The following is a 25,648-nucleotide window of genomic DNA, read 5'->3' as shown; positions in this document are numbered from 1 at the left end:
GTGCTGAGGTCAGAAAAACAAAAGTGAATTAGCCCTTATTTACAGAGATAGATAAATACAAAATAGATTGAAGGTGCTTTGGGACAGTTCATTCATGCAGAAGGTGGTTCTTCGGTAGAGCCAAGACTTGGATGAGACTAAAGTATCCTTAGGGGTAGAGGAGTGTATTCCAGGCACAGAGGACAGCCTGTGCTCTCTGTTTCTTCATGGAGAAAGGTGAGTGGCCTTTGCTCTTTGTTATCGGAGCCTGGAAAGGTGGGGGAAGGAGTCAGTCCATGTAATTGTGTTCTCTTCTAACCCACCACCCTCATCATTCCCATAAGAATAGCATTGAGTTGCCTTCTCCCACTTCAACATCGTGTTTGTGCCAATTTTTTCACTTTCTTTGGAAGCTGCTTTGGCCATTTTGGATCTGAAAAGAAACCACAAGACTCTGGATGAAAATTCTCTGACTCCTTTGATCATCATGTCTGTTGGCTTCTCAGTGATAGTTTTCAGCCCCTGTCTCGATTCAGCAGCCAGTTCAAGGATCTTTCCTTTTGTCACACATTTTTCATCTCTTATGTTGGACAGAGGATGTCCTTTCTTTGGTCTCTCTCCCATTGAGGTCATGTTGTTGGTCATTCTCTGTGACTGGGGGAACTTCCTTGACTCTTGTGGTGATTCTTGTCTCCAGGAAAATGGAGAAATTACCCATTCTCCCCAACTACCCAAGTAAGGCTTTGCTTTGGTATGCTGTTCATCAAAGAACACTCAGCACTTCCCAGTTCCTGTATTGTTTTTCCCCAGCCTCAATTATTCTGTCAACTATAATTTCTCTTTCAAATTTTTATTTTATGGAGTCAATATTGACACTTTTTTGAGCTCTTCTAATAATACCACAACTTTATACCGTGTCTTCTAAGCTGCTCACTTCCCAGATTACCCCATTAAGCCTCATGATCATCCCCATGAGGCAAGCAGGCTCAGACAGAGTGTCTGTATGTGAGAACATGGGAATGAAACCAAGGAGTCTGAGGAAAGAACACAGTGAATTGAGTCTTCGTGGCGACAGCTTGACCTGAATGGGTAGAGTGTGGGGCTGGGAGTCATAAGGACCTGGGTTTCAATTCTGCCTCAGACGCTTAGAGACTTTGTTATCCTGGCAAACTAGATCACTTTCCCCTACCTATAATAAGATAGGTGGAGGATCATCTACTCCAGTGGGTTGTTGTGAGGATCAAACAAGATAAGGCATTTAAATCACTTTGAAAACTTTAAAGCATTATATAAATATTAGCTCTAACTATTTCCTTCTCAGGTTTCTCCTCTAGTCATTCTTCAGCATATTACACATACATCAGTCTGACCATTCTCTGACTATTCTTGTCTGGGAACTGTCATTACTGCTGAATGAAGTAAAAGTGGTAATGAATGAATTAAATGAATGAATAAATGAATTAAAAAGCACTTATTAAGCGCTGTCAAGAACAGTAATGTATGTTGCTGTTCAGTCGAGTCCAACTCTCTGTGACCCCATTTGGGGTTTTCTTGGCAAAGATACTGGAGTGGTTTGTTGTTTCCTTCTCTGGCTCATTTTGCAGATGAGGAAACTGAGGCAGAAAGGATTAAGAAACTTGCCCAGAATCACACAGCTAGGAAGTTTCTGAGGTCCGATTTGAACTCAGGCCTTCCTGACTACTGCTCTGTCTACTGAGCCACCTTGCTGAGTCATGTGTAGCCTAAGAAATAAACCCAGAGTGGAGACTGTTTCTAGGTTAATTTAGAGCAGGAGGATTAACTTGGTGTATGTGAACTTTTAAAAAATAATTACGTTGTAATATAATGGTTTTCCTTTGTAAGCTTATGTAATTTATACACTTAAAAAGCATCCTAAAAGGGATCTATAAGTTTCATTAGACTGCCAAAGGGGAGGGTCCTTGACACAAAAAGGGTAAGAATCTCTGTTTTAGAGATATCAGAAATAATCACTATGTTGGGCCCACTAAGCGGCAGTGGTTTGTGACTTTTGGTTCGGGTTTGAAATGTAGCTTTGCCTTTCATCTGGAGTATGTTTCAATTCCCATGATATGAAAATGAATAGAAAGAATGAGAAGAAACAGGTATTTATTAAGTACCTACTACATTACCAGGCACTGTCCTAAGACCTTTACAGTTTCTCATTTGATCCTCCAATAACACTTCCCGATAGGTTCTATTCTTATTCTCATTTTATAGTTGAGGAAGCTGAGACAGAGGTTGGTGATTTCCTTAAGTTCACACAGCCAGTAATGTCTGAAGCTGGATTTGAACTCAGGTCTTCCTGACTCCAGACCCAGTGCTCTATGCCTTGCAACATCTAGCATCTTCTCTGAATAAACGAAAGGAGCCTCTCTTCCATGTGAAGGTTGTCAAAATCAGGAATTTAGTTGCCTAATGCTGCCATAGGAGTTTTTCTAATGCATACCTTGGTCATTCACTTGCTCAGAAACCTTTAATGATTCCCCATTGCTTATTGAACAAAAGCTGAGCCTGGCATTTCAGGACCAGCCTTTACAATCCCAGCTAATCTTCTGTTCTCATTGGCACCAGGATAGTATATACATTTTTACCTCCCTGGACTATTTGAGTATTCTTATTGAGTAGCCTTTTTCCTTGCCAATCCGTCTAACATTTGGCAGAGTAACGTTCTATTTCATATAGTCATATTTCTCAACTTTTCACAAAAATCTTCAGTGGTTCCCTATTGCCTACTAAATAAAATTTAAAATCTTCCTGAATCTCCCTCCTATTGTATTAGTGAATCAATAAAGCCATCCTCAAAAAAATACTTCATAGCAAGAGCGTGATGCATGATTATTTTAGTTATTTTATGTTTTCTATCATGGCTCTTTGACTTTTCACATTCCGTATAAGAAAAGGAAAGCAACCCCCACCCCAGCCAAATAAAAATATTAGCTCATTGGCACAGTGTAGAAATCCTAATCCAAGAAGCAAAAATTTCACAGAAGCAAAACTCATTCTCTGGAATATCCATGAATTAGGTCTTAGAAGAACTAAAATGGCGCTTGTTAGGGAGCATTAATGATAAAGATGCTGTGCTGAAATCTGGAACTTGAGAGAAAAGGCAATCCCAAGCAAGGCAACTTATTTCAATCACCTTACAAATCGCTCAAGATAAAAAATACAATTTAAAATAAATGAGGGTTTACTTCACACTGTGCCAATTATCAAAGATGACAGAAGATGGGAACAACCATTGTTGAAAATGTTCTGGGAACACAGACCCACTGGTGGAGCTGTAGAGTGAACCAGCCTTTCTGGATTTCTATTTGTAATTATGCAATTAAAATGACTAAACTATCCATGTCCTTTGACCTGTCAATCCCACTATAGTGCATGTAACACAAGGAAGTCAAAGGAAAAAAATATAGATATAGATAGACCAAAATGTTCACAGTAACATTCTTTATGGTAACAAAGGCATGGAACCAAAGTGGGTATCCAGTGACTGAGTAATGAAAAAACAGTAGTGTCATATGAATGTAATACTATTGGGCAGTAAGGAATGACACATATCAGTACTTGCAAAATAGGAAGATTTATATGAATGGGGAAAGAGTAAAATCAGCAGGATGAAGAGAGTAGTAAACATGATGATGACAAAAAACAAAATTAAAAATCACTAAAAGGAAGTTGAACTGTGAGTAATTAAAAAAAATTATTCTAGGCCCAGGCAACAGATAACAAAACAGACCTCCCCACCTCTTGGTTAAGATGTCATGGACCTAAAATTATTGACAGATGCATTCTTTGCATCAGATTAAAAAAATTCTTTTGTCACAGTTTGACTTTGATTTCTTGTGTAAGGTTGGGCAAATCACCTAACCTTTCTAAGTGCTAGTTTTCTCATCTGTAAAACAAGGATAATAAAACCTGTAGCCCTCAGTTCATCATGGTAATCAAATGAGGATGAATGTAAAGCACTTTGTACATCTCTGAGTGCTTTATAAATGCCGGATACCAGAGTAGCTAGATGGTGCAGTGGATAGAGCACCAGCTCTGGAGTCAGGAGGACCAGAGTTCAAATGTGACCTCAGAACATTTACTAGCTGAATGACCTTGGGCAACCCAAATTCTCCCCGCCCCCCTTTCCCAAATAAATAAATAAATGCCATGTACCTTTGTTATTCAGTATCTTTACCTTTATAGTGATATTTGTACTTCACAGTGTAACTTGAGGATGCTTTTGTTCATCACCTTTCTTTCCAGTCTCCCCCAGTGTTTTTTCGTTTCTGAGAACCCTCACTCTTCTTGCAAGCCTAGGTCTGATGTTTCCATCTGTATTATTAGTTTTGAATATGGTACTTTAAGTACCTGAAGACAACTGACTGGGATGCCTTGGGCTTCAGTTTTAGTTTCCAATATTTTCTCCTGTAAAACAAGGCTATTGAACGAAAGCATTTCTAAGTTTGTTTGTTCTCCTCTCCGCACCCCCCCCCCCACTAAAATTCAGTGATCTGCAAATGCCCTTCTCTTATTTCTTCTTTTTTTCAGGTCTGGGTGGTAAATGCCAAATGGCTTGTTTTACTTAATAAGCTCAGAGTATAGGATGAATTAGTGCCTATTAAATAGCAGAAAAGACAATGTTAACATAGTCTGTATATTTGGAGGTCTTTCTATGCAATATTTTATTTATTGAAAAAATTGAATAAATGGCCTTCCTTCATCATCATATATAAATATTAGGGAAAAGAATATATACATACATATATACACATATATATACACATATATATGTATGTGTATGTGTGTTTGTATATAGGCATATACGCATACATGTATGTAAGTATATGTGTGTGTATGTGTGGGTATATACGTATATACACACATGTGTGTGTGTGCATGCATATGTGTATGTCCTACAAGTCTCACTCATGGTGAATATTTTGTTTTGAAACCTGTGTTAGTGCCAGGATTTTTAAAAGAGTGAGATACATTTTTTTTTTAATGGCTTAAACAAACTATCTTCATAAAAGACTAGCTCCAAGGTAACTGATTTGATCTAAGAAATCTAGTTATTTCCTTTCTTCTGCGTCTATAGTCTCAATGCAACAGGCCAGGAACAAATGGATAAACAAACCAGGCAAGATATTTAAGCACTTAGAAGTTTAGGCATTGAATACAAAGTGTACCTTGAACAAAGCCCTTTTGGGTTCTCCTCGGCTTTATCTGGAAATCCATAAAATTAGATAGTTAACTTGATTTTTCTAAGTCACCTTTTATCTCTAACTGTGATAATGACACTAGATTTGAAGCTGGGTAATCTGGGTTGGAGTCTTTGCTTTACCTCTTACTACCTAAGTGACTGGGCAAGTCTCTCTATTTCTTTGGCCCTTAGGGCCTTTATTTCCAGTTCTTAATCCCACAAGCATTAACTGAAGCCTATGGAATCCAAAGATTAAAAGAAGTTTTCTAAATTAAAAAGCATTGTGTTGCAGTGGACATGGGATCAGTCGGCTGACAAACATCTATTAAGTGCCTCCTATGTGCCAGGCACTGTGGATGTTGCTGGGGATACAAAGGAAGGCAAAAGGCAATGCTTGTTCTCAAGGAATGCACAGTCTAAGGGAGTCGCATAGACATGATTATTAAAGCTTGTTGTAGCCATGTCTAAATTTATTTTCACTTTTGAAGCACATTCTTGGAAGATGTAACAACAACAATGACCCTGTTCATTGACTACCTGATAACAGAGAAGTGAACAGAGATATGTATGCACCACAGAAGAATTCATAATGGAGGAGACACCACCTAAAGTCCAGACCGAGGATGTATTTCCTGTATATGTTTAAGTCTTCCAGGTGCTCTTGTGTGTGGATAACACTATGCTAACTGCAGCAAGACCCAAGACATTGCCCCAAGATCTATAATCCCTGCAAAGAGTCTGACCTGTCCATTCACACAGGGCAGATAAAATGGATGAAGAATGTCTATTGCTCAGATTTTTGCTGCATTTGATGGACTCTGTCAAGAACTTGTCTACAAGTATTGATATTTGGGACAGACAATACAGATAGATAATGAGCTATGCCCAGGGAAAAGGAGAAGAGGAAAAATTGCAAAGCACTATTGTTGACCTCAAGCTGTCTCTGTCATGGGGCAGCAAAGGCCGATCTTTTCAGTGTGAACATTTTACTGACTTTTTCTATATGGCAGTAAGGCTTGGAATATCATGGTCTCCAAAGAACCAAGGATAAGCATCACAGAGGGCAATGGAAAGACATGTGCTTGGTGTGAACTGGCTGCAATATACAGGTTAACATGTAATATTCAGTAAACTTATTAAAGCTTAAAACAATACTAAGACCTTTGGAACACCCTTGGTTATATACTAATCAGTGAGTAACTCTGAAGAAAATGCATCATTAAGGAATTGTACATCCAAAGGAAAACATAGGCTAGTCATGCGGTAAGCACAAGAGATGAAGAGTGGCCAGTCAGAATGGTCCTTGGTGAACTCTGTGATGTAGGATGTTGGGAGGGCCCAGATACAGTAGCACTCTGTTAGTTTAGGTTTGATTCTGAGATGAAATAAAATACTTGTGAATCGTTGAGCAGTTAAAAAAAGGAGATTTAGTTTACCCTAACCTAGCAAGGATATGCAAAAAGGGTACAGTGGCTCTTACCTCTCCCCTCCATCTCCAAATGTAAACACATCTCTGGGCCAGGTGTGGTGAATCCCATGATCTTCAGACATTCACCAAAAGGAGCATTGACTCCATGTAGATGGGATTTTTTTATGTCCTTCCATGATCAGGCAGGGGCCTTTCAGTTCCCATGGCAGCTTTGTCTCCTTTTAGGGAAAACTAAACTCTCCTTGGGGTAGGTGGCAACCTGGCAGATATCATATGAGGAGAAATCAAGGAAGGCCTTCAGAATATTGGGCAGACCCGTGTGACAGACTTTTAGGAAGATATTGATGATATGTGCATGGATCCATTTTGATTGGCATCTTTGGAAGAAACTCCTGAATCAGTGTGATCACAGGTCCATTTGGGTATTTTAGAGTATTCTCTGGGGCACTAACTGATAGAATGCTTTGTTAGAGTTCAATTAACTCTGTTCTCAAAAAATTCTTAGGTATGCTTTATAATTTAGCTTTCTTCTGTATAGTGTGCCATTTATGAAAGCTAAAGAGTTTGCACAGAGAAGGGGAATTTGTTTTTTTTATTTTTTGTTTATTTAATATTTTAATATTTTTAGTTTTCAGCATTGATTTTCACAAGAGTTTGAACTACAAATTTTCTCCCCACTACTACCTTCCCCCCTGTTCCAAGATGGCATATATTCTGATTGCCCTGTTCCACAGTCAGCCCTCCCTCTGTCACCCCACCTCCCCCTCTCCCCTTTTCCCTTCATTTCTTGTAGGGCAAGATAGATTTCTATGCCCCATTGCCTATATATTTTATTTCCTAGTTGCATATAAAAACTTTTTTTTTGAACATCTGCTTTTAAAACTTTGAGTTCCAAATTCTCTCCCCTCTTCCCTCCCCACCCACCCTCCCTAAAAAGGCAAGCAATTCAGCGTGTATCATTATGTAACATGTATCATTATGTAAAACCCTTCCACAATACTAATGTTGTGAAAGACTGACTATATTTTGCTCCTTCCTATCCTATCCCCCTTTATTCAGTTTTCTCCCTTGACCCTATCCCTTTTTGAAAGTGTTTGCTTTTGATTACCTCCTCCCCCTATCTGCCCTCCCTTCTATCATCTGCCCCCCCTTTTAACCCCTTCCTCTTTCTTTCCTGTGGGGTAAGATACCCAATTGAGTGTGTATGTTATTCCCTCCTCAGGTCAAATCTGATGAGAGCAAGATTCACTCATTCCCCCTCACCTGCCCCCTCTTCCCTTCCTACAGAACTGCTTTTTCTTGCCACTTTTATGCAAGATAATTTACCCCATTCTATCTCTCCCTTTCTCCCTCTCTCAATATATTCCTCTCTCATCTCTTAATTTGATTTAATTTTTTTAAATATCCCTTCATATCGAGTGCACCCTGTGCCCTCTGTCAATATGTGTGTGTGTGTGTGTGTGTGTGTGTGTGTGTGTGTATTCCCTTCAGATACCCTAGTACTGAGGTCTCATGAATTATACACATCATCTTTCCATGTAGGAATGTAAACAAAACAGTTCAACTTTAGTAAGTCCCTTGTGATTTCTCTTTCTTGTTTACCTTTTCATGCTTCTCTTGATTCTTATGTTTAAAAGTCAGATTTTCTATTCAGCTCAGGTGTTTTCATTGAGAAAGCTTGAAAGTCCTCTATCTTATTGAAAATCCATATTTTGCCTTTGAGCATGATACTCAGTTTTGCTGGGTAGGTGATTCTTGGTTTTAATCCTAGCTCCATTGACCTCCGGAATATCGTATTCCAAGCCCTTTGATCCCTTAATGTAGAAGCTGCTAGATCTTGTGTTATTGTGATTGTATTTCCACAATACTCAAATTGTTTCTTTCTGGCTGCTTGCAGTATTTTCTCCTTGATCTGGGAGCTCTGGAATTTGGCAACAATATTCCTAGGAGTCCTCTTTTTGGGATCTTTTTCAGGAGGTGATCAGTGGATTCTTTCAATTTCTATTTTACCCTCTGGCTCTAGAATATCAGGGCAGTTCTCCTTGATAATTTCTTGAAAGATGATATCTAGACTCTTTTTATGATCATGGCTTTCAGGTAGTCCAATAATTTTTAAATTATCTTTCCTGGATCTATTTTCCAGGTCAATTGTTTTTCCAATGAGATATTTCACATTGTCTTTCGTTTTTTCATTCCTTTGGTTCTGTTTTATAATATATTGATTTCTCATAAAGTCACTAGCTTCCACTTGTTCCAATCTAATTTATAGGGTAGTATTTTCTTCAGTGGTCTTTTGGACCTCCTTTTCCATTTGGCTAATTCTTCCTTTCAAGGCATTCTTCTCCTCATTGGCTTTTTGGACCTCTTTTGCCATTTGAGTTGGTCTATTTTTTAAGGTGTTAATTTTCTTCAGTATTTTTTTGGTCTCCTTTAGCAAGTCTTGTTTTTCATGGTTTTCCTGCATCACTCTCATTTCTCTTCCCAATTTTTTCTCTACTTCTCTAACTTGATTTTCCAAATCCTTTTCGACCTCTTCCATGGCCTGAGACCAGTTCATGTTTTTCTTGGAGGCTTTTGATGTAGGCTCTTTGACTTTGTTGACTTCTTCTGGCTGTATGTTTTGGTCTTCTTTATCACCAAAGAAAGATTCCAAACACTGAGTCTGAATTTGTGTCTGTTTTCGCTGCCTGGCCACGTTCCCAGCCAACGTACTTGACCCTTGAGTTTTTTGTCAGGGTATGACTGTAGAGTAGAGAGTACTTTGTTCCAAGCTTGAGGGGATGTGCTGTTGTTTTCAGAGCTTTTTCTACACAGCAAGCTCTGGCACACCAGTGCTCCTCCTCCCCCAAGAACCACCAACCTGGACCTCGACTCAGATCTGAGCAGCCTCTGCACTCCTGCTCTGATCTGCCACTTAATTCCTCCCACCAGGTGGGCCTGGGGCCAGAAGCAACTGCAGCTGTAGTTCTGTAAGCTGCCTCAGAGCTGCACCGCCTCTGGGGCGGTGCCCAAACCAGGAACTCTTTTCGCTCTGTCCCTGCAGTTTTTCTCACTAACCTTTTCTGTTGTCTTTGGTGTTTGTGGATTGAGAAGTCTGGTAACTGCCAGAGCTCACTGATTCATGGCGCTAGGGCCTGTTCTACCTGGCTCCCAGTCTGGTTGGTCCCGGCATGTCCCATGCTGGACTCTGCTCCCCTCTGCTCCCAGCTCCGTGTGATAGACCTTACCCAGTGACCATCCAGGCTGTCCTGGGCTGGAGCCCTGCTTCCCTCTGCTGTTTTGTGGGTTCTGCCGTTCTAGAATTGGTTCAGAGCCATTTTTATAGGTGTTTGGAGGGTCCTGGGAGAGAGCTTTAGGGGAGTCCCTGCTTTCCAGCTGCCATCTTGGCTCTACCCCCCCACCCCCACCCCGCCAGGGAATTTGTTTTAAAAGAGATTTGGGGCCTGTCTTTTTGTTCAACATTTTAAATGCTTGGCAAAGTGGTGTTCCCATATAAGTCATATTGAAGATGAATAAGTTAAAGTCAAATAGCCTGATTTATGTGCCTGACCAAAATGCCCCTGTGATATGAATGAAATGGATCAGGAATTAATCACCCAGAGCCTTTCCATTGCTTGGAACCGTACTGCATGGCACTCACTTGCTGGAAGTGACTCAAGGGGAAGGCACTAGCCATTTTTCATAAATCTGATGCTACCACTCTACATGTATATGAAGGTAATGAATGTTGTCAACAATCTACTCTCTGATTGTGCTTCTCTTTGGTTAAGGGCTGTTAAGCCTAATCTTGAGCTAAGAGTAGAGAAAAAAGTAGCTCTTCTCCAAGTTGTATTTTTATTATTAAATTATTTTAATATTATTATTAGATAAAACCTACTAGATTGATTAGGTAAATGGATGCTTGCCCCTGTCTCACTACTTCTATATTGTGACATCTGTTCATCTTTTCAATATTGAAGAGAGCCCAGGTTAAATTTAAGAAGTGATTTAAAAATATCTATCATTTGAAAGTCTGAACATGTCAGTCGTCTGCTCAGAAATCTTTAGTGTCCTCTGCCCATTGCTTGTAGGATAAAATATCAGCCTTCCCAGGCATTTTATACTAGCAAACCCTCTTCACAAAGTTCACTTTCCAGTCAAGAGGCCTCCAAGCTCTGATTCCACATTTGATAACTTGTCTGAGAGGCTGCCTCCCCTGCTTGGGGATGAACTCATTTTTCATCTTTTAACTCTTAGATTTCCTGTCTTCCTGCCTTCCTTCGCCACATCTGTACTAAGCCTTTCCAGATTCCCTAGCCATTAGTGCTCTTCCCCTCCTGAAAATGCTTTATTTACTTTTCTAGGGACATTCTGTATACACATCCATTCCACCCGCCGCTGACTCCCTTAACCCCTGCCAATTTGTATTCCTCATGCTACTGCTCACTGTGATTCTAGAACAGATCTGATAGAAAAGGAAAACTGAGAAGTGCCCATTCACGGAGACCATCCAAGATGGTAGCTGGTAGCTGCAGGCAAAGGCCTGTTGTATCTCAGAGCACTGATTTTGGCTGCAGTTTGTTCTATGTCCAATTTCCCATGAGTCTTTATAATAAATAGTTGTACCAAGACAAGTATAAAAGAATGATTTGTCAGAACCCATTTTCTTTGGTGAACATGAATTGATAGTGGGCACTTGCTACTTAGTGGGCTCTGTGAACTTCATAGCAGGCAGTTGGTGATGTTCTTGGTTGGAAAGATCCCGGTATGTTTCTTTTTACAGTGGTATGAAAAATTGGGAAGGGGAGGAAAGTGAGCCAGTCAGCCATGCTTAGTCCATATCCTAAAGACAGTACACTTAACCTGCATGGTCATTTTTAGACTATCTCCCCCCTTCTCCTTGCTTCATTGTGCCAGGGATACAGATCACAGATGCTTGTGTATATAAGAACATTTTCTTATGCGCCTTCTGTGATGAAGGAAGACCATTGCCTTCAGTCTTTTTTTTTCCCCACAAAATTCTTGCATTTGGATCCCCCAGATAGATGTTCTGTGTTCTATTTTCATTTTCTAGTCTTGCTGTAATAAAGGCAGAAAGGAGATTTTATCTCAGCCAAAGCTATTTGGTGATAAATGAGTATGCAAGAGTGGAAAGGAGCATGAAATGATGTTAACTATTGTTCTTGTGAGACAACATCTATTTAGGAGGAATTATATATATATATATGTATATATACACATATGTATGTATATATATGTGTGTGTTTGTGTTATATATTATATATACATGAATTATATATGTGACGAGTAGTCTTCTGAAGGCCCTATTTTTCTAGAACAATAAGATTAAAGCAACAAGCGTGGATTCATTGGCCAAGTGACCATTTATATCGTTCATTGTGACAGAAAGGTGCATTCAATATTTTTTGCATAGGTGTGAGGCTTGAAATTTTGATGTTCGAAAGAGGTCATCCTGAGTTTCTGCTGTCTATGTTAGGGAGGTTTCATTGGGGGAATAAAGGTTATTCTGAATACTAAGGAAGACATTTGTATACATAATCCAGTGCTTGGTACATAGGAAGCATCTATTAAAGGCTTGTTTCCTTTCCTTCTGTCCATCTGGTGGGTTTTGTTCTCTCTAAAGGTGTGTGTGTGTGCATGCCAGATTCAGGACTCCTGATTTCTTTTGGTGTAGAGAATCAAATGAGATCGTGTCTATAAAGTACTTTGTAAATTCTTTGACTTCTCTGTCTGTAAATGCCAATTATTATTATTTTCATTGTTTGTTATGTAATAGCAAAGTTTGTTTTCCTGCAACAAATGGAAAATTATTTTATAAAGCAAAACACTTAGAATGCTTTGTATTTGGGAATCACGTAATATGTTCCCTTGGAACTTTAAAAATATATTTGCATTAAAATGGCTGATCACATTTTCTTAACTCCTATGATGGAATTTACCTACTACCTTGCTGTTGCCCTTTCTCATGAGGATAACAGTCATCAGGTTGGCATTTTTTTAAAGCCCTTTACAGTTAGGATACAATCTACCTTTCCAGGGTGATTTTGCATGACTGCTCTTCATGTATTCAGGATCCCAGGCTTGCCTGGACAGCATACAACATTCATCTCCCACTTCTGGGCCTCTGCCTTTGCCTGTTCGTCCTTTTGATCTCCACTTTCTGGAATCCCTGGCTACACAGCCTAGCTCTAGTTACTGGAGTCTTTCCTTTATCTCTCCTAAATGTTAGTGCTCGCCTTCCCAAATTGCATCATCTATATCTCGCATTTCTTCCTCTTTACCTATAATTTCCCACCAGTAGAATGTAAGACCCTAAAATTGTGGAGATGCCCTCATTTTTTTCTCGGTATTGCCAGCACCTAGTCAGCGCTTGTTGAATGGAATGGAACTGAAGAGTTGCCACCAGCTAATAGGCGTTGCCCATGTGTCCAAAATGGAATATCATTGCTATTCTACATTCTCTTTCCTGTCTGGGAACATGGATTCTTTTTTGAGTTGATTTGCATTCCTCATCAATGTCATCCATTTGTGGTGTAGTATAAAGAGTTAGAAATTTAGATTTGGAGTTACATGATGTGAGTTAAAATTAACTCCCAGTCCTATTTCTTCATAACTGGATGACCACAGGCAACAATCCCTTAATCTCATCAATCGTTGAGTTTCTCCATGTACGGAATGAATGTAATCATGCCTTCCTTGCCAGCTCACAGGATTGGTATGAGGCAACACAGAAGCATCATCTTTGGAGTTCAAACCCTGCCTCTGATGTTTCTATGTAGTCCACTTGGAAAAGTCATTTACCTTCCATTCTAAACCTCCATTTCCTTATCTGTAGGTGGATGGCTTCTGGGGACCTTTCCAGCTCTAAGTCTGTTTTACTTTGGAGAATCAAATGAGAAATGAGCTCACTAAAGCATCCTTTGTAAACCTCAGCTATTAATAAAATATCTAAGCATGGAGGTTAGAGTATAGCTACATTTTCCATTAAATGTGCAACTGAATCATTTCGCCTTAAACCCACTTATCACCGAATCTCCAGATGTTCAAATTGCAACTGAATTAATGGATTGTTGGGAAATGAAGTCAAAGTTAATGAGAAAGTTTAGATAAGAGTTTGTAAACCTGCAGTCTGTTACAGGATTACTCTCAGGACCAGGACCATATTTTATAATTTACAGTGATTTCTCTTAGAGTAAGCAAAGGTGACTTTCATTTTAAAGTGGGATTTCAAAGTTAGTGTGAGATCTTGAGCTCGTCTGTCCCAGATGCAAAGCACCTAAATCAGATTGTTAATTTTACAGAAATCCATTTTTAAGAGGGAAATATCAAAGATCTTGGTCATCAAAGCATTTATTAAGTACTTACTATATACCTCACATTGTGCTAAGTACTAGGAATACAAAGAAAAGCAAAAATAGTCATTGTCCTCAAGGAGCATACACTCTAACAGGAAAAATGCTTCAATTCAATATTGGTCCTTTGGTTGAGATAGTAGTAATATTACAATGACCCTGGATATGATGGCACAGGCTTTTAATCCTGGCTGCTGGGGAGGTTGAGGCTTAAGCGTGGGAATTCTGAACTTCAGTGGGCTAAGCGAATTGGGTGTCCACATTGAGTCTGCCACAGACATGGTGAGTTCTTGGGAGCAGAGGGCCACCAGACTTCCATAGGAGCAGGGAACTGGCCCAGGTCAGCAGTAGGATTTGCCCCATGTATGGCCCTGCACTTCTGGCCTGGGAGAGATAGGGAGATTCAGTGTCAAAATTTTTTTTTCTTTTTTAACAATGATAACTATTTTCTTTGGATAGCGCTTTGGCATATGCCGCATATATGACAAACAAAAAATCATTTTGATTATGTGTATCAATTTTGTATATATGTAAGTATACATGCTGGCTTCTTTGGTAGAACATAATTGAACTGACAGCAAAGACTTTCGTTTTGCTTGTTCATTGGTTTTGTTTTTTGCTTGATCATTATTTTAATTTGTGTGTATAAATAGCAATTGTTTCTGTTTTGGCTAGAAGCCCTGAGGGTCTTCCCCTCCCTATATGTTTTTTTTTTTCTTCTGGCTAAGTAAAGGAGGCCATTCTTTGCATCATTTCTTATCTAGTCCTAATCACTGAATGGGTATTGCCTCAGACAGACTGAGACCTGGGAAAGACCTTAGCTTGAAAAGGCTGAGGTCTCTCACTGCATCCAGGGCCATCTCCAGAGGAGAGAGTGAGGCTGGTGACCTTGCACAGTCCTGCCTCACTTAAATCTAATTCACTTTCAAGTCGTGACATTATCTTCCTGATGTCATTTGTCCTCTTCAATGAAGGACAAACAACAATTTTAATTTCTTATTTAGCATTAAGGAACCCAGTGTTTGTGTATCACTTAGTCAATGAATATTTATTGAGACTTGTTATGTCCCAGGCACTGGACCAAGTGCTATAGATGGCACCATTTCTATATATTTACATTTAAAAATACCCAAGAGTACAAGTCAGTATTGGTGGCACTTTGGATATATTGCCAGGCCTGGAGTCAGGAAGACTCATCTTCGGGAATTCAGATCTGACCTCAGACACTTAACTAGCTATGTGACCCTGGGCAAGTCACTTAAACTTGTTTGCCTCAATTTCCTCATCTGTAAAAATAAGAGGGGTGAGCTAAATAATCTTTAAGCTCCTTACTAGCTGTTGTTCCTATTAGATGTCAAAAAGATGGTTTTAAAAAGGATCATAGGTTCATAGATTTAGGTCTAGAAGGGCCCTGAGAGACTCTCTGAGGAAACCCAGTCCCTGGGAAGGGATGCTTCTTGCACATTTGAATCTCAGCTAGAGCGTTAAGGGATAGAGGTGGGGCCCTGATTCTGAACCCAGGACTCCTGATTCCATATTCCAGCTGCAACATTGTATCTAACTCTAAGGAGTATTATTGTTTCTATGTACCTATAGGTTGCTTCTCTTGCCCAAAGCTATATAGTTTATTAGTGGTAAAGCTGTGAACAAGCAATAGGGAGGGTTTCTACCTTTCCTGTGGACTCCTGGCCACAGGTTACCTCCAGTAATGGAAGGAATTGACTTCAATGGCTTTTTAACATAACTCACATTCTCCAGAAACTTCAGCTGGTTTGTTTATTTACAAAAGTAGTTAGGACTAGTTCTGTGCATACCATTCCTTGTGATTTATAGAAAATAATTAATCATTTTTTGAATGAGTAAAGTGTTAGAAAACAGCTAATAAAGATTTTATCAGCTATATCTCCATTAAAAGGCAAACTAACATGTTTCCCCATATACTTCCTCCTTTTTTTGTTTGTGTTTTTAAGGCTTTTTTTTTTTTGGTTCAGGATTTGAAAATTTTAAAAGCAGCCTTTGTTGTCTGTATTAGAAGTCCAAGTTTGGGTTAGAAAATTGATTTGCTTCGTTCACTCATTATGTTCACCTTCTATTCCTTTTCTTTTTTGAGGCTATGCATGGCTACTGAACAGTGTTAGCTTTTTTAGAAAGGGGAGTTAAAAGTCTCACTTTTTAAAGTTATATATAAAGCAGATGAATATAGCTTGTGTAAATGTATATGGTCTCCATAACTTTAATTTTTGTAATTAAAAGTAACTAGTGCCAAAAGGTACAGAAGCTATTGAAAGATCATTTTTAAAGAAGTATTTTGGCTTTTAATATGAAATTTAAATTATTTAAATAAGGATTCAATGTGAACATACTGAAATGGCATTATATGTGTGTGTGTGTGTGTGTGTATGTATATAATCTTTATAAAAGTAACTAGTGCCAAAAGGTACATAAGCAACTGAAAGATCATTTTTTTAAAGAAGCATTTTTGCTTTTAATATAAAATTAAATTTAAATTATTTAAATAAGTACTTAATGCGAATATACTGAAATAGCATCATATATAGCTTTGTAAAAGTAACTAGTGCCAAAAGGTACATAAGCTATTGAAAGATCATTTTTTATAAAGAAGTATTCTTGTTGAGATTTGCTTCAAAAAGAAATTGAGCACATCATGTCACCTGGAAGATCATAGAACATGATGACCATCCCTTGAGATCTTGAACTAGCCATGAAAAATTGTTACACAAAGTCCTTTGGATGTCAAAATGAGAGAGAGGGTGGGGGGGGGAGGGAGGGAGGGGGAGAGAGAGAGAGAGAGAGAGAGAGAGAGACAGAGAGACAGAGAGAGAGAAAGAGAGAGAGAATGAATGAGGGAGAGAATGAGAATTCTATAGATGTGCTTTCTGCGATTGAATTAGACCTCCTGTTTTTGTAACTATAACTAGACCTAGCCAGACCCACTAAGATCTAGTGGAGATTTCATTCCATGCTACTTAGTTCCAGCCTCTGGGCTCCTGACTGATCAGTGATCACTCTAACTAGCCCTACAGACCCAGCACCCTGTTCCCTGCAGGCTATTTCCCTACCATTTCCTACCATTCATAATGCTCCCTAACACATATACATCCAAGTACATACCCTTTCTACCTTTAGCTCTGAGAACAGTAAGAAATCCACACCATTCTCCTTGGAATTCCTTTAAAGGATGTGTACTTCAATTACCTTGACTCCATTCTCCTTCCCTCTACCATGAGCAAAACGTTGTTCCCTGGTCACCACTGTTTTGTATGTGTGCTCCATGCAGGCAGGGCCTGTCACGCTTTTCATATTTATATCTCTAGTACTTAGCCCAGTGCCTGGCACATTGTAAGAACTTGTTAAATGATCCTTCTCTTCCTTTTCTCCTTTTCCTCTTTCCCTTTCTCCCTTTCCCCCTTTTCCTTTCCTCCTTCCTTTTCCCTCTTTCCCTTTCCTTCTTCCCCTTCCTTCCCTTCTTAATTTTTGCACCCATCTCAGTAAACCAGTTTAATATCACGAGGATCCAACAAGCACTAGAGTGAGGTAAAAGGTCCTTCAGTTGTGGGCCCCAGTGGAAGGAGCAGGTGTGGCCCTTCCTGCAGTGTCACTCAAGCTTCTCTTATTGCATCCTGCGGATGTGTTTTCTTAGCCAGCTTTTCCTGAATGTCCCCACTCACTGCTGTGGCATGTTCTGCCAGGCCTAGATGTCAGCATAGGAATTTCAGAAAAATGATTCCTCTCGTCTGTGAGGGAAATGTACTCTTGACCCTGGGCTGAAGATGAAAGTAGCAGCATTGAGCTCTGGCTCTTGAGTTTTCCTGTCTTGGATGATGGACATTTCATTTACCCTATCTCTGTGAAGTCATTGAGGAGTTGGTTCCCAAAGTATTCCAAAGGCTTGGAAGAAAACTCAGAACTTATTTTTTTAAAGCAACTAATAATTTGTAACTGCATGGGCAGTGCTTTGACTCTGAAGTCAATTCTGAGTTCAGAGCCCATCTCTGAAGGTTACTACTCCGTGATTTCACTCCTTTAGCTAGACTTATAACTGTCTTTTCTAGGATTTGGTGTCCTCATTAGTGAAACGAAGGGTTTGAATTAAATGACTTCTGAAGTCCCATGTAGCTCTAAAGTTATGATCTTATCCTTTGAGAATATGCAATAGGATACTAGCATCAAAAGCTGGGAGGAGTTCTTTAAAGATCATCTGCTTGCAACACCCTCATTGGGGCATGGGGGGAAAGCGATAGGAGTTGAATGATTTGCCCAGGGTCACGCAGGCTGGATTTGGACTCATCCTCCTGACTTCAGGGCTGTTACTCTATCTACTGTGCCACCTGGCTGCCCCTAACACCCTCCTTTTTTACAGATGAAGGAACTGAAGCCCAGAGAAAGGAAGCTACTTACTTGCTCAAAGTCGTAGGGGAAGGAAAAAGTAAAGCCAAGATTTCAATTCAGATTGTTTTTTTGAGTCAGGTTCTGGCAGTCATTTGGTGTTCATTCCACTCTAAAAGGCATTCTCACATAGAGCTTCCTGATAGCATTTGATTGATAGTTTGCATATCATTTAGAAATACCATCTAATTGTAAAATGGTAGTTTTATGTTTCCTTTGTAAAAGAATTAAGTGTTGCTTCTAAATCTTTGAAACTGTATTAGCTGCAAATTAACCTTCCTGGGTCTCAGAATGAGGTCAATCTTTTCAAGTTTTTCAGATGAGCTAAATGTGCCCCCAAGACTGTATGTCTTTGTGTTTTTCTCTTCTTTTGGGGGGGGCAGGGAAAAGCCTGGCTAAGTACTGAATATTTTTTCTTCATATTAAACTCAACCTGTTTGAAATCCCTGTGACACTGCATGGAATGTGACATTTTTGAGCCAACACTGAACAGAAATGGCAACATTACCATTGTCTTGGAGTTAATTCATTTTCTATCTAAATCCTAGTGTTCTTTCCTCATTCTCTTACCATTTTGGCAAAACCACTGGTATTCAGGTTGTATATAGGGTTCTTGAAAGATAGAGTTTTCAGGAAAATTATAAACCAAAGTAGAGGCATTGCTTAAAACAGGAGAAAGCTCCAGTTGACATCCTACATCATTCTATCTCCATCTCCTTTTGAAGACCTCACCCCTACACCAGGATTGTCAATTCTATAGCCAACTTGTCACCATTTCTCCATCACCTGTTCAAACTCCCTTACTAGCTGGGGAAAGCCTCTCTAATGCCCTAGCCATGCCTCATATAATCCAAACTTTTCAACTCCCTACAACACAGAAGAAATATCCCTGTGCTGTTACCAGGCAGGGGTCCCAATCACTAAGAGCACTAGTCAGAAGAAATCCCATTGGGGCATATGGCTATGTTGCTCCAAGCCATTTATTTCTGTCTTACTTTTTTCCCCCAGTAATGACAGTGATTAAACATTAGAACAGGCTGCCAAGGGTCTGCCCCTTGAGATCTTTGAAAATGGGATAGATAATTAACTGTCTACATCCACCTTGGATGCTTTCAGCTTTCCTATGTACAGTCAGGGACTTGAACTGGATAGTATCATAATTTATATTCTATTGTAAAATGCTCTGTGTATTCCATCTCATGAGCTCCTCACTACAGCCCTGTGAGATAGGTGTGATGGGTATTGCTTTCCCCATTTTAAAGATAAGGAAACTGAGGTCTGAAGTGGTAAGTGACTTGCCCATGACTGGGGATTCAAACTTCATCTCTTCTGACTCTCCAGCATTCTTTCCATTCCCCTCCCCGCCTCCCTCCAGCTACTTCTATAGAATACCATCCTCTACTCCTGTGACTCATTCCTAATTCTACATATAAGTGCATGTTTGAAAAGGACAGTGGGACTAGAAGTTGGGACTCTGAAGACCTGACTTTGATTTCGAGATTTATCACTTACTTGACTTTGGGCAAGTTACTTGGCCTCCCCTGAGTCTGTTTCTGTTTTTAAAGTGTGTGTGGGAGGGAGAGGGAGAGAGAGGGGAGAGGGAGGGAGAGAGGGGGAAAGAGGGGCAGACCCCTCCCCTAACAAGCTGCTTTTACAATTAGAACACTGTAATTGTAAGTTGGTTAATAGTCTTTTTGTAAATTATTACCTGAGCCTATTCCCCATCCCATTTGTCAGTAAGCAAGCTAAAAAAAAATTAAGTAGCTCTCTTTTATATTTATTCTATGGTGTAAAAATAACACATTTAAAATCATTTGGTTGGAAAGTGATGTTATATTAGGTCAAAAATTAATATTTTGGGGGGTGTGACTGCTTAAGAGACACCATTTTGTTTTAGTTTCAGTGTTTTAAACAATTTTCCTCCTAATGAATCAACAGGAGACTTAAATTGATGAGATATACTAGATTCTATCTTACAGAAGCTCATTTTCCTCTTTATAGGAGGAAATTTTGATTGATAGTTGATCAAAATGTAGTTATTGATAAAATCTAAGGCAATTACGGCTCTATATTGGGCTAAACGATTGCCTGTCATATTGAGGGTGTTATAATTTTGGTTTCATAGTTGCTGAACTACTGATCACTTTGTAAAGTCCTCATGTAGTGAGTTAGTCAACTAGCTTTTATTAAGCACTCAGTATGTTCAAAGTCCTGTGATAAGTGCTGGAAACCCTACAGGCCTAAAAGATCAAGGTGATGATCTCACGGCTGAAGTTTTCAGTCTCTAGTCTTTGGAATTTAGGCTGGATTTTGCATTTGGGTGGATTGTTGGCTAGGTCCATCATTCATCCTCTAACCAGACTTGAACAGGAGAATGACCACTTGTAGCATGTATTCTCCTGGTCCATGCATCCCATTCTATGTGATGTATGAGAAGCTCATGCTATAGTCTTTGAAATGGCTCAGTCGGGTGAACGTTGTTTTTTATGCCCATTTTATTCAAAACATTGAACTTTTTCATAATCTCCATTTGCTCAAAAGGTTATTGAAGTACACCCAGACCAGGAATGAGATACAAGACAATTACTTAAGTCTCTGAGGACCTCTAAATGTTTCTAGGAATGCCCCTAATTCCACAGAGGCAGGGGAGTGGGGCATGGATGTGGGTTATTCAGACTTCTGGGCTTATCTTGATTAGTTTTACAGAACTGTTCTTTTCCTCCTTTTTTCTTCTTTGTTATGAGTCTTTGACTCTCTGATGGGGGGAGGGGAATACATTGGGAAATACACATGTCCTAATAACAGAGGTATCAATAATATTTTTTAAAATAACAGACTGCAAAAATAAGTGTTCTGGGATTCTTGATGCATATGATCCTTGGACACATTTTACTGAGTAATAATGAGATTGTAGGATATAGTAGAAAGAGCCTGGCCTTTGGAATCAAAAGACCTTGTTCAAATTCTGCCTTTCTCATCTGCCTCTGAGACTCTGGGCCTACCCCCTTTCTGGGCCTCTGTTTTTTAATATGTAAAAAGAAGGGGATTAGTCTAGATAGATTCTAAATCTAAGATGCTCTGATATATAAGGAGCTGATTGAACGGATGGTGGGATGGCTTCTGTACATACGGTTTATAATACATTGAGTCAATTTAAGTCAACAGGCATTTATTAAGCACCTTCTGTGTTCTAGGTCCCATATGAAGTGCAGGGAATACAAAGAAAGCCAAAAGACAGCTCTCACTCTCAAAAGAACTCCCAGTCTAATAGGGTCAACAACATGTAAACAAGTATGTACAACTACGTACAAACAAGCTATAGACAAGATAAATTAAGGACAATCACCGGAGGGAAAAAACTGGTATTAATGGGGGATGAGGAAAGGCTTCTCAAAGAAAGGGGGATTTTAGGCGGGCTTGAAGGAAGACAGGGAAGCCAAGAGGAGAGAGTGAATTTCAAGCCTGAGGTACAGACCTTAAATCAGAAACGAAGTAACTATAATATTGAAAATCAGCACTATTGCTAATCCAAAGTCTGGAATAAACTAAACCATCACCAGGCACAGATGAAGAGGCCAGATGAGTGGAAATCATGGCTCCTAAAACCAAATAGTATACTTTATTGCTCCGAATATAAGCCCAAATCTGGTTTGTGCAAATGCTCTCATTAAGAAGGTTCAGTGAAAGTGACAAAGATGGAGAGAGTAGTTATGATAAAAATAAAGAAAACATCTTATTAATTGGAAGAAATAAGATGTTTGGGGAAGTATATTTTCAGTAGAAAACCTGACCATTATTCAGTATATACATACATAAGTACGTTTATATATCTGAATAGTGTATGTATATAATTCCTTTCAAAGAACTTATATTCTAGGGGTATTTATGGTCAGAGCGATTGCTGTGGTTTATAGTCCCCTCATGCTGGATCTGGAAACATTAGGCATGATTGATGATTTTTGTTACCTATCCATGACTAATAGAACGATGGACCTCCAGATACCTAAATATCCCGAGCCTCCCAGATTGCTTCATTCAATCCTGGTTAATGGTGAAGTGATTTGTCTGATTTCTCTCCCTATGAGAGGCTAAAATTCACATTGTTAAAGAAGTAGATTTTTCAGACAAAATGAAAAAAGAATTGCTTAAAACGTTGAATTTTCCATTTATGTCCATACAAGTGTCATCTGTATACACCGCTCATATGGCTTTCTTTCTTTCAGTTCCTGGGCATAGCGTTTCTTGGAATTGGACTCTGGGCATGGAATGAAAAAGTAAGTTGAACATAATAATACTCCTTCTTTTGGTGGTAGTTACAAATAGTTTGCTGTGTTCCATATTTTCTGTTTTTTCTTGTTAACAGTTGTGTACAGAAAAGCATACTTAACAATAAGTAAATGTCCTTGGAGATAATTTAATCACATCTTTTTAAAGATTGCAAAAAAAGAGGGTCCTAACAGATAGCTGCACCAAAACAATTATTGACATAACTAACGTATCTTGCATACAAATACATGTGTTCACATAAATACACATACATATACACAGGCATGTATGTTAAAATTTTATTAGTAACATAGGAGTAGGCCTTATGGGTTTCAGCAATAATGATGGATCAGCCATACAAACATTTATTAAGCATCTACTAAAGTGCTAGGTGGTTAGGATATAAAGATTTAAAAAAAAAACAAAAACAAAAACAAAAAGCCCTGCTCCCAAAGAGCTTGAGAGTATTCAGAGTATAAAAACGTTTTTGTAGTGTACCATGGTGTTACATAAATTGAGAGAATTAAAGAAGGGTCTTTGATAGTATTGAAAGCAAGAACTATTATCAGAGATGTATATATGATGTGGAGCACTTTGTAAACATTAAAGAAACAACACAGTGTGTTGGGAGAAGTCTATATTGATAATTCACATTATGAGTGCTTGGTGCTGACTGTTAAGTATAAAAAATGTTGCTCAGAACTTATATCTAAATCCTGTATAATGAAGGAAAATCTGAAAATATTGAATATTGTAGTTCTAATGAACTCATTCATTTGGTTTGCCATGTAATTGACTTCTGAAAATTCAACCCACCCCTTTCCGGACTTTTATTTTAGCTCCCATCTAGGGTTTTAATTTTCATACTTTAATCTCTCCTGTATTGAGCTTGGAATCCATAATTAACCATGAGTTCTTTTCTCTTAGAAATCTGATAGTACCATGGCATTTTATCCATCCATGAATTTCCCTGATTGACATGTACTGTTAAATCTTTATTTGGTATGCTGGAAGAATGAGAGCTACTAGGTGAACAACTATTCTAGCTAGCTTGATATTAGTTTAAATTTCACTTGGTCACCTTCAACTTATCCTTCCCCTGTTCTCCTTCCTTGACCCATCTTGTCCCCAAATCAAGAAATAAGGAATTTTCTTTTGAGGTCTAACATCTGCCTTAAAGAGTGTAGTGGACTGCTTTCCAATCCAGAGATTCATAGCACTTAAAACTGGAAGATATCTTAGGGATCATCTTGGCCAATCACTGCTTTTTATAAATGAGCAAGCTGAAGCTTTAGAAGAGCGAAGTGACTCTTTGCCTAGGGTTACACTGAGAGGAAGCTGAAGATCCTAGATTGGAAGCTCCATCCTCTGACTATAAATCCAGTGCCTTTTTCTGATGTAGGTGTTCATGACATGTAATGGGACACTGGTAGATGGCTGGCTGGCTGGATAGATAGAACTAATAAGGTAATTAACGTATTCCTGGGCACTTTTGAATTCCCATTTGCTCCAGTATTGATTTGTCTATCCTAGATTGAAAATTTACCTGGAAGTAACAAAACACACAGTTTCTTGAGCCTTTGGCTGAGTAAGTGCCACACAATACAACTTAAACTATATGTTTCATCAGCTTTAGGATCAGCTTGAGATAGAATGTAAAAACAATTAAAATATATTTTTGCCTTAAGTAATTGGCTCTTTTTAAGTGTGTGTGTGTGTGTGTGTGTGTGTGTGTGTATGTGTGTATGCATGTATGGGGGTCTTAATAAGACATATTAAACTGTTGTTTATTTCACCACATAGTCCAAATGGCTTCTTTGGATGTAATTACTACTTCTTCCTATCAATGATTAAGGTTCAAAGTGAAGGGCATTCCAATTAATGGGGGAAGGATATTAAGTCTTTACAGAAATGACCACTCCGAGTCAGATACACAGTTTCTTCCTGAAAAAGTATCAGATTTAAAACTTTTTTTTTGATTGATGTTGAGGGGTGGTCAGGATCTGTGAACTCCTGTTGTGGAAACTCCCTTTACCAACACAGAGCTGCTACTTGTCTTTGTCTTGTAATCTTAGAGTTCCATGGTGCAGTAAGTAGTTAAGTGACTTCCCTTAGGGTCACACAGTCAGTGTATGTTAGAGACAGAACCTGAACCCAGGTCTTTTGGATTTTCTTCACCCCCATACTGCACTGTCTCCTTCAAATTTCTCGCTGTTCAGAAAGCTTCTCTTCCATCTCTTCTATTTAGCAGAATGCTGAGACCAGATGTCATGTGTTTTTAATTAACCTATCATATGCAGCATTCAGTTTAGTGGTATTCCTAATAGTTGGTCAGAATGGTTCTCTGCTCTAAAGCAGGAAATGCTTCTTTTTCTCAGTGGGTGAGGAAAAGATGTTCCACTGGCTCCCTCCTTCCCTTTATTATTAACGAATCCCTGCAAAAACTCTTGGATCTATTGTGCCGCTTGTTGTATCAAGAAACATCAGAGAAGTGTTTGGGGGGATAACTATAGGCATCAAGATAATTCTATGATCCACATTGGTGAAGATATGTGGGGAGATATGAATTGGCCCAACTGCTCTGGAGAATAATTTTGAATTGTACCCCAAAAGCCACTAAATTGTGCATACCCTTTGGCTCAGTTACACAATTAGGTGTAAAATTCAAGGGCAGTCAGAGAGGGGAAGGTCCTGTATGTGAAAGAATATTTATAGCAGCCCTGTTTTTAAACACCTGATTTTTTTTATTGACATTTTTGTTTTTTACATTGACTTCTTAACAAAACATGTCCTTTCCCTCTGCCCCTAAGTGAACCATCCCTTGAAGTAGGGAATAAAAAAGAGGAGAAAAGAAACACTAGTTTAACCAACATTTTCAATTGTGTCTGAGAATGTATGAAATGTTTCCTTCCCATCATTTCCCCATCTCTAAAAAGGGGGGGAAGGCACAAAACCCCAGTTTGAATCCTACTTCAGATACTTACTAGTTGTATAACCCAGGACTAG

At 39.0% G+C, this 25,648-nt stretch overlaps 1 protein-coding gene across 1 annotated transcript in view; it reads left to right on the top strand.

Annotated features, from left to right (window-relative positions):
- Positions 1-22,605: 22,605 nt before the first annotated feature.
- TSPAN5 (tetraspanin 5) overlaps positions 22,606-25,648 on the top strand; it is a 49,525-nt gene continuing 46,482 nt past the window's right edge. Inside the window, exon 1 of the mRNA XM_036762313.1 lies at positions 22,606-22,650. The gene's annotated coding sequence lies outside the window, so the exon portion shown is untranslated. The remainder of the gene's footprint in view (positions 22,651-25,648) is intronic.

This window comes from Trichosurus vulpecula, chromosome 6, assembly GCF_011100635.1.
Source record: "Trichosurus vulpecula isolate mTriVul1 chromosome 6, mTriVul1.pri, whole genome shotgun sequence".
NCBI classification, from domain to species: domain Eukaryota; kingdom Metazoa; phylum Chordata; class Mammalia; order Diprotodontia; family Phalangeridae; genus Trichosurus; species Trichosurus vulpecula.
The sequence above is the reverse complement of the archived record's forward strand: the minus strand, read 5'-3'. Positions and strand labels throughout refer to the sequence as shown.